The following is a 9,211-nucleotide window of genomic DNA, read 5'->3' on the forward strand; positions in this document are numbered from 1 at the left end:
CTATTGTGATATACCATGTGTCATTCTCTAACCTTCCAATAAGAAAAGCTTAATGTATATCCATTTAAATTTAATTAATATTTTCATGATTTATTTAATTTTTATTATTTATTTCTTTTCAACAATAAATAATTTTATTCTCTTAAACTTAATGGGAACCACTTAGATTTAGGTGTGTAAATGCCAAGCCAATTGTGTAAATGCCAAGAAAGATATCTAATAGCCAATGTGTAAAAGTCGCGAGAGCAAAAGGTGTTGGTTGATGCTCTAATGTCTAGAAAGCAAACTAACATGTAAGTTCAAAAGTGGTAAATGTAGAGAGAGAGAGAGAGAGAGAGAGAGAGAGAGAGAGAGAGATTTTTTTTTTTGTGGAAAAATTATGCATAGAATGGAAGAGAGAATGATAAATTTATAGAAAGAGGATGAGAATAAGAACTAAAATGAAGGAAGATAAATGGATAGAGGAATAGTAACACTAAGGTAAAGAGTACTGTGGAGATGAAAAGGTAAAATGCATGGAGAAATATTAGAGAAAGTGTAAAAATAAATTGGAGAATTAATAATTTAAAAAAAAACTTAAAAACAAGAGAGAGATAATATTTTGATTTTTAAATAATGAAATTTTTAATTAACTCTATCTCTCTCCAAAAAAAAAGTGATTACTCTCTCTCTCTCTGTTATTTATTATTTCTTGCAACTTTACTTTAGGTTGATGAACAGTGGCGGCTCCACCTCTAAGCTAGGTTGGTGTTGTGACCACCCTGACTTGCAAAAAAATGTATATATATTTGCCACAAACAAAAAAAAAAAATTATATACTAAACTAATCTATTGTGACCACCCTAATAAAAATATCTAGCACCTTGACTTAAAAATCACAAGAATTTGAGTTTAATAAAAATAAGAGTATTGCTACATATACAACAATTTCACAATAAATCCTACGTAGTAAGTAGTTATTGATTAATTTGGGCCCAATATTGACATCACTTTTAAACCTTCTAATAACAACTTGACATATAAGACTTCTTGTGAAAATGTTGTAGACATAGCATTACTCCAAAAATAATTTTGGCCCTCAAACATAATCCTTAATCCTTAACGCCTTAAACACACAAAAGAAAAAAAAAAGAGGTTAATAACAACAATAAAAACTATCCCAAAAAAAAAAAAAAAAAAAAAAAAAACCAAATAAAAACAGGACTAAACTAAACAACAAATGAACAAATTATTCAACAAAAAGCCTATTCAAAAAAAAGAAAAAGAAAAAGAAAAGACAAATCATTCCAATTTGTAACTCACTTAGCACATTACATAAAAATAATCTATAATTTCATTTTTCCTTAAAAAACAATACCAAGAAAAATTAATGTGGTCTTAAATTCTTCTTAATGATCACCCTAAAAAAATTTCTATGATGAATCATTATATATATATATATATTGTGGGGCCCAATAATTTGTGTCCCTGGCCCACTTTTACATTGGGACCCAAGGCCCGAGCCGAGGAGAGGAATTGCCGAGGACACACAATGAAAGTCCAAGTAGCTTTGATACATAGCCGAGGATGATTCTGTCCTCGGCATCCCCAAGGCATTCCTAAAAGAAATGACAAGAATAGCATAGGAACAGTTTTGGGAAGAGCCGAACAAATCCGCATCGATAGATAAAGGAGTCCTGGACAGTATAGCGACAAAGGACAAAAGAAAGGCTGCCATTACTACCATTAAATACTCTGCATCAGACAGAGCAATGCTTTTCAGTTTTTACAACCACCCCCAACCACTCTGGGTATGGGCTGATGGGACAAGTATCAGTCCTGGAAAGTTGAACCTACACGTGGACGTTGGGAGGGGAGTGAAAGCTACTATAAAAGGAAAAATAAGCGGTCCAGGAAAGGGGCTGGGAAAAAAGGCCAAGAACCAAAGCCTCCCAGACCGTCTCGAGGAAAAAGACTCCTCGAGCGAACATGGTTTAATTCTGTATGAACACCATGACCAACCACCGTTTAATAACCAAGGCCTAGCCTTTCAAACCCACGCTCTACAAATTATATTGTTTGGGCCCTCAACATGCGAACCCAATACTATTTTGGGGCCGTCACGAATTGAGTCCCTACATATATATATATATATATATATATTTCTTTTTATAACACTATTTTGAGTTAATATGATTTGGTAGTGTGTTTTGAGTTCTCCATCACAAGCTCTCTCTCTCTCTTAGCTTTTTTTTTTTTTTTTTTTTGACATAATACTTAGTTATTTTGAATGTTAGAAATTGAATTTATATCAAAATACAATCTTGCTATGTATTTGAATGTGTCTGCTAACTATTTGAGTAATATCAGGTGTAATTTGTGATAAGTTTTAATTATCATAATAATCTCCTTTAAAAGAATGAGAAAATTGAATAATATATTTGAAACTTAAAGAGTTTAGTTGTAAAACGAAAATATATATATAACGTACCATAATATAAATTATAAAATATGGACCACCTAAAAAAAAAAATAATATCAATCACACACACCAACAATATTAAAATGATATATTTGTAAAGATGGATAGATGAAAAATAATTTTAGAAATTGTTTAATTTAATAGAAGAACAAATTATCTTCCACAAAATTTAAAAAACAATTTATACATTATACCACAATTACAAAATACTTATTTATTCTCACGCATTGCGTGGGTTTGCGACTAGTTGACATAATCATAATAATTAGTAATTGAGTCCCACCTCTATTTAGCCAATTGGGTACTACTACTACTACATACAAATGGGTCTTGGAGAAATGATGCTATTTATGTCCTAATCATTGGAATAATAAGATGATGAAGTGGTGGGATTCATGCTAGAGATGCATACCTTTTAACTACATTAAAAATCTGCCTTTAACAAACACACTTGCTGTTTGTGTGGTCGAATAAAAAGAGAGGATTTTTGAAAAATACAAAGATTTTCATAATGATTTGGATATCATTGCGGTATCTTGAATCAAACTTTATGCTTTTTCCAAATTCACCAGGAAGTTAATTGAAGTAAAGATGAAACTCGATATGATTTTGATATGATCGTGAGATTGTAATCACAACTTTTTTTTTGCTGGGACCCAATTTATGTCTCCAAAATATTTCATGTTTTACTTGGAAGTGGATGTCCATTAAGCATTGCCAAAAGTTCTTACAGATTAAGATGTTGGGGTTTATATATTGAAAGAGAGTTCAAAGACCTCTATTTCCAAGTTTTCAATCAAATCAACTAGAAAACAATGTGAAATTAAAATGCCTACCAAGACAAGCAGAAAAGCTCTTGAGTTTGGATTATTTCCCCAAAATTATGGTGAGGTCGGTGTTGGAATTAGGTAGAAACGATGAAAGCATGGCTGCAGGCTTGTAGCTAGTTAAAAGGCTCTTGCTGTTTCTTCCATCAACTTCTTAACCTTGTTTTTCCATCTCCTTGAGAAAAGTAAGTAAATGGGAAAATATATAAATAAAAGACTTGCCACAAAGAAAAGAGTACAACCAAGAAAAAAAGATAGCAGAGTTTCATCCAAATTTACCCAGAAAAAAAAAGGGTCATGGAATTAGAGAGACGGGGATTAATTTGTCCAAATTACACAACAGAGTCCATTTACAATATTGTGGCCACAAAAGTAGTTCTCTAAAAATCTAAATACCAAAATGAGGTGCTCAATTGACCAGTGGGGCTGCAAAGAATTGCATGGATCACCTTCACAAATTGCATTCTTAGTGGTAATTGTTTTTCAGCCAATTCAATCCAAACAAAAAGAACTTTTCTCTTTTGGTTTCTACCCATTACTGCAATGCAAGATTTCTCCTCTCACAGCTGATTCACAATTGAATTTGACAAAAGGTTGACTACTTTATGCTATGTCATGTGCACTAGGGCTACACTAAGGCTGGGTTTGGATTGCAATGAAAAGCAACAAACCGCACGTTTGCGTTTTTCCTATGGGTCCCGTGCACTGTTTACGGAATTTGCAATTACGAATTTCAGCAAATTTTTCTTTAAAATTGGGTCTCACGGTACTATTCACACATTTAAAAATTATTTTGCTATCATGTTTTCAATTTTCAGCAATAAGCGGTATCCAAATAGACCCTAAATATCTTCCCAAATTATTCTCTTAAAACTACCGATTTTTTTTTTTCTTTCTTTAAATCAAAAAATTGAATGCTCCAAACTATGGCTTTCCCAATCGGTACAATACGATTTTGTGGTGATAATGTAGTTTCGGTCAGCTTCGGTTGCTAAAATGGCCAAACTAAAAGCTTCAATTTGGGGTAAAAATTTCCCTCCACACCAACCGAATCAAAACCAAATTAAACCTTAAACCCAAACCTTTATAAGTTCGTACTTGCAGGACAAATTACCCAATCCAACTAAAGTAAGCTTAGACTAGGCTTTCCTATAAACCCCCTATATATATCCTCATTTGTTTCATAAATAAAATTTTTGTTTGTTTAGGAATAAAATTGTAAATTACACAAGCTAATTAGCCCATGCTTCATCAAACCTTTCCTAAAGTGAGCGCCCCACTTTAGTATACATGACATGTAGGTCCGGATCCACCGGCTATATATCATATATGAGATGAGACTTGTAGGACCAGAAATGAGAATCTTTATCTTACCATATATCTGGCTTTGGGCTCAAAACGGCATAGTTTGTGATCGAGTTCAAACATTGATACATGCATTATACATTATTGTGGGCCTGAAAAAGCTGAGGGAGGTAGGGCACGGGTGCTTCACCTTTTGCTTTTTTGACATTCTAAACTCTTAGGAGCTTTTTCCAATTTTATTTTTATTTATATATATTTTTTGTTTGAGGATATTTATTTATTTTTATCTTAAGCACTGAGAAAGAGGCAAAAAGAGCACCCAAAAAAAAAAAAAAACAAAAAAACAAAAGAGCCAACGTGGAAGAATCAATTCCAACAGCATAGAAGAATAAACGCACTCCAACGAAGATTTTGGTGTGGGAAGATTCCTATATATTAACATCACAGTTTGTAGTTGTACGCATCTCTATAGGATATAAAAAATATAAAAAATGCTATGTTTGTGGTCTGAGTTGAAAAAAACTTCATGAGCTTCTCTATGGAGTATTATTTTAGTACTGTTGCTTTTTTTATATTTCCTTTCTGGGGATAGGCTGATCCTGGACGCCCTTATAAAACTAGAATATTATTTTTTGCCTATAATAGGCTTTTTAGAGGGAATTATTCTCAAAATTATAAGGTGGCTTTTGAGAATTGCAAATATTGGATCAACTTGGTCAAAAATGAGTTGTACTTGTCCTGTGATAGCCTGTCTGGAATTAGAATTAATTCCATTGATATGTTCCCCCTTCAAGTGGCCTTCATTGAAGGGATCCCGATGCTGTGATTCAAAAGGAATGTCATTATCTCCGGTTTCTACCAAAAATGTGTGTCATTGAACATGACTGCAAAGATGACCCGGTTTAAAGGTTTAGATGAGTTTAGGGCCAGCCCAAACGTTACAGAGGTCTAACGCGAAATTTTCAAAAGAGGCATTTATGTTATTATTTAAATAGTATTTAACTAGCGTTTTATATACTATTTAAAAAAAAAAATCAATTCCTTTTACTTTTTAATATGAATTTTTTTTGAGAAAATATTAAAGTTATAATAAATTTTTCTACAAAAATGCTATAACAGATATGATCAGTGACATAAGGCTTACAAAAATTCTAGTTATAAAATTTATAAATGAGAATTACAAAGATATATCACCAATCACAAAAATTCATTCAAAACGTATTCAATAGTTTGTTAAAGTCCACCTATCATATTTTTTGTCAAATCAAATTATAAAAGTTATGTAAACTATCGCACACTCTTGCCACAGTGATCACTCTACAAGTATAAATACTTGTGAGATGTGGAATGTGGGGGGCAAGAGCCAATATTCAATTCTCTAAGACAGAGTTTCATACACATATATATTTAAATAGACTAGAGTGGAATTTTTATCTTGTATAAAAATAAATAAATAAAAGTTATGTAGTAAAATTTATAGTATTTTTAACATTTTTCTATTTGAATTACTTGTGATTAATAACATGTCTATTTGTAAGAACTAATTATTTAAAATTGTCTTATCTTTATCTCTAGTATTACTTAATTCTTTGGGCTTTTTTAACAATGAAAAAAAAATGTAAAATAAAATTCTTTTAATATTTCCCAAAAATATTTATAAAAAAAAATTGCCCCCAAATTTGTGGCCTTACTCTAGTAGGGGGGCCCGAGGCAATGGCTTAATTGGCCTAGGCCTAGGGCCGGCCCTGGATGAGTTTCACTTCAAAAAACAAGTAGAACTCTTTCAAGCATCACTTTCTGTAAAACTGTATTTTTATGCTCTAAATAAAATGAACTAAATCTCCCCATAGACTATTTAAAGATTGATCTTTCTACCATCACACACCCTTGACGTGATAATCACTCCATATGTATGAAGTTTTTGTGAGAGTGAGGGGTAAGTGCTAAAGACTTGGAGTTCAAGTTTCCACGAGAGAGTTTCACAAGATTAAATTGAGAATATTTTAACACCCTCCCTCAAGTGTGAACAAGATTCTCCCTTAATAAGTGGGTTCAATATGTGAGATTTTTAATTTTTTAAATAAGAGATAAAGTTGAAACATAGTTCAAACTCAAATTGTCTACTTTGATACATAATAAATTATTAATTGGGTTAAGCTATTAGAAAATACTTAATTTAATCAGATAACTGTTATTCTAACACTTTTTTTGTCAATTGGGCTTAAATATTCCAAAACTATGTTTATATGGACTAAACTATCGGTCTCAAACTTGAACTATAATTGTTACTTACTTATTTAATTATTTACGTTCTTCCATTCCTCTCTTTCCCATAATTTATTCATATTCCTATGGGAGGAGTCTTTTCTCCTCTCATAGGAAGAGAGAGAGAACAAATGACTCATCCCGTAAGAGTGAATAATTTCTTCTTTTTTCCATGATCCAAAGTGCTCACTCTTATTATTAGTCTCCCTTCCCTCCCAATTACCTACTTTCATTTCCGACATACTCAAATGGTTGCATCTGATAAACTGGGTGCACTGCCTTTTCCAATCATTTATAATGGCCAAAGAATTGGTTAACTTAAGTGCACTGGGATCAGAATCATGTTGACTTTTTATTCTTCTATTTATATTTGTGGTGAGGAAAAAACCATTAATGGAGATAAGTCGAGGAAGTAGTCTCAATAAAGTCTAGAACATAATTTCGAAAAGGGAAAAAAAAAAAGGGGGGGGGGGGGGGGGGGGTTACGTGTAGGAAGATGTTTGATATAGTAAAAATACCAATTACGTTTCAAAAAAATCTCAATATCATAGTATCTGTTTAGAAGAAAAAGAAACCTTGCGTTCCAAACTAATACTATACTTGTTCCATTTTTTCTTTTCTTTTTTAATTTCAACCTATGACAAACAGACGAAATACTAAATTGCTTTGGACAAGAAATAGACACTTTATTTTAGAGATGAAGAACGAAGAAGACCAACTGATTTTATAGTAGAGAAATAACCGAAGAGGAAGAGATAAATTGAGCCTTGATCCTTCGATTGATTGGAAATTGCACTTAGCATTAGGAGCAAAAAACCTTGAATGAACTACAAGGCACTTGCCGACAATATGAATGGTTTGATTTTTTTTATTCTTATTTTTTCTAAATAGCTAAACTATTCCCTAGTTATGGAATTTTAGTTATAGAATATGCCCAACACTTCGGAATTAATTCTAACGAGAAATGACCATAGATGCCATTTGAAGTTATATGGTCGAGAAAGGACTAGTTAACTCTTTAGAAAATTCTCGTGTCGATTACAAACCAAAACCAAAACCAAAACCACAAGAATCCATTTGCAACTACCTATTTGTATTTTCTTTTGCTCACTGGTTCTTAATAATGTAAGATAGATACCTTTGATAGGAATTTCTAGCAATAAGCTGTTATCTTATTATCGCTTTAAACACACAAGCACACAGTTGAAGATAATATTCTCCAAGTTTATGTCCCCATGTTGATTGTTGAATATGATTCAATTTTTAGGTCCATCTCTCTTTTACTGGCAAGAGAATTGATCGATGATCAATCCACTATTGTTTGATGTTTCGTTTTTGAAATCTTTTTTTCCCCAATTCCTTTCTATCCTAATGCTCAATCATGGCAAAAGATTAATACCATTTGAACCAAAAAGTAGTCGACGATTTGAAATTATTGAATCAAAGTTTTGTGAGCTTTTATACATTTTTATTTTCTTAAGTTTTAGTGGATGGTCGATTTTAGTCCTGAAATTTAATGTGATTAATTTTAGTTTAGATAAAATGGCCAATTTAATGTGATTAATTTTAGTTTAGATAAAATGGCCAAATTAAATATTGACATAAAATCGCTTTATGAGGATTAGGAAAAAAAATTACTTAAAATTTGTTATAGACTAAAATCGATCCCTTTAAATTTATTTAGAACTAAAAGCAAAGTTGGAGATAAAAGTCGTTAAAAAGCTAAATTTTAGAGATCAAGAGCTTATTTTGATCTTTTGTTTTCAGTTTTCACATAGTAGGAAATGATTGTACACATCATTTAGATAATGCGATGGTCTTGATTCTCTTGAAGCATCCATCTCTTTCTCTTTCTTTTTCTTTTTTAATTCAACTTGAAGCATCCATCTCATGCCAATTCCGTTACAGCGAATTTCCATTTTTGGGCATTTCATTTTGAAATGATGGTTGCAAGAGGAGGCCCACAGGTCGTGAAATAGAATTTTCTTGGAAAAGTTTAGTTTTCACTGGCCTTTAAAAAAAAAAAAAAAAAAATTAAGAGAAGTTAAATTTTATTAATGTACTCTGACATTTGGGTTAATTAATGCCAACAAGGTTCAAAACTTTTCAAAACTAATTAATTTTGTTCCTAAATCCAACTTAGTCCCTAAAACAATTGAGAAAAAATAATTAACTGTTTAGGGACTCAGTTGGCTTTAGGAACCAAATTAGTCAGTTTTGAAGAGTTTTAGACTTGATTGACATTAGTCCAAACGTTAAGATATGTTAGTAGAGTTTACTCTTTAAAATAAATGCATTTTGTGGATTTTAATTAGTAAAAAAAATTTGTTGTCAAATAAGGAATATGAATTAA

Source organism: Quercus robur, chromosome 2, assembly GCF_932294415.1.
Source record: "Quercus robur chromosome 2, dhQueRobu3.1, whole genome shotgun sequence".
Taxonomy (NCBI): Eukaryota; Viridiplantae; Streptophyta; class Magnoliopsida; order Fagales; family Fagaceae; genus Quercus; species Quercus robur.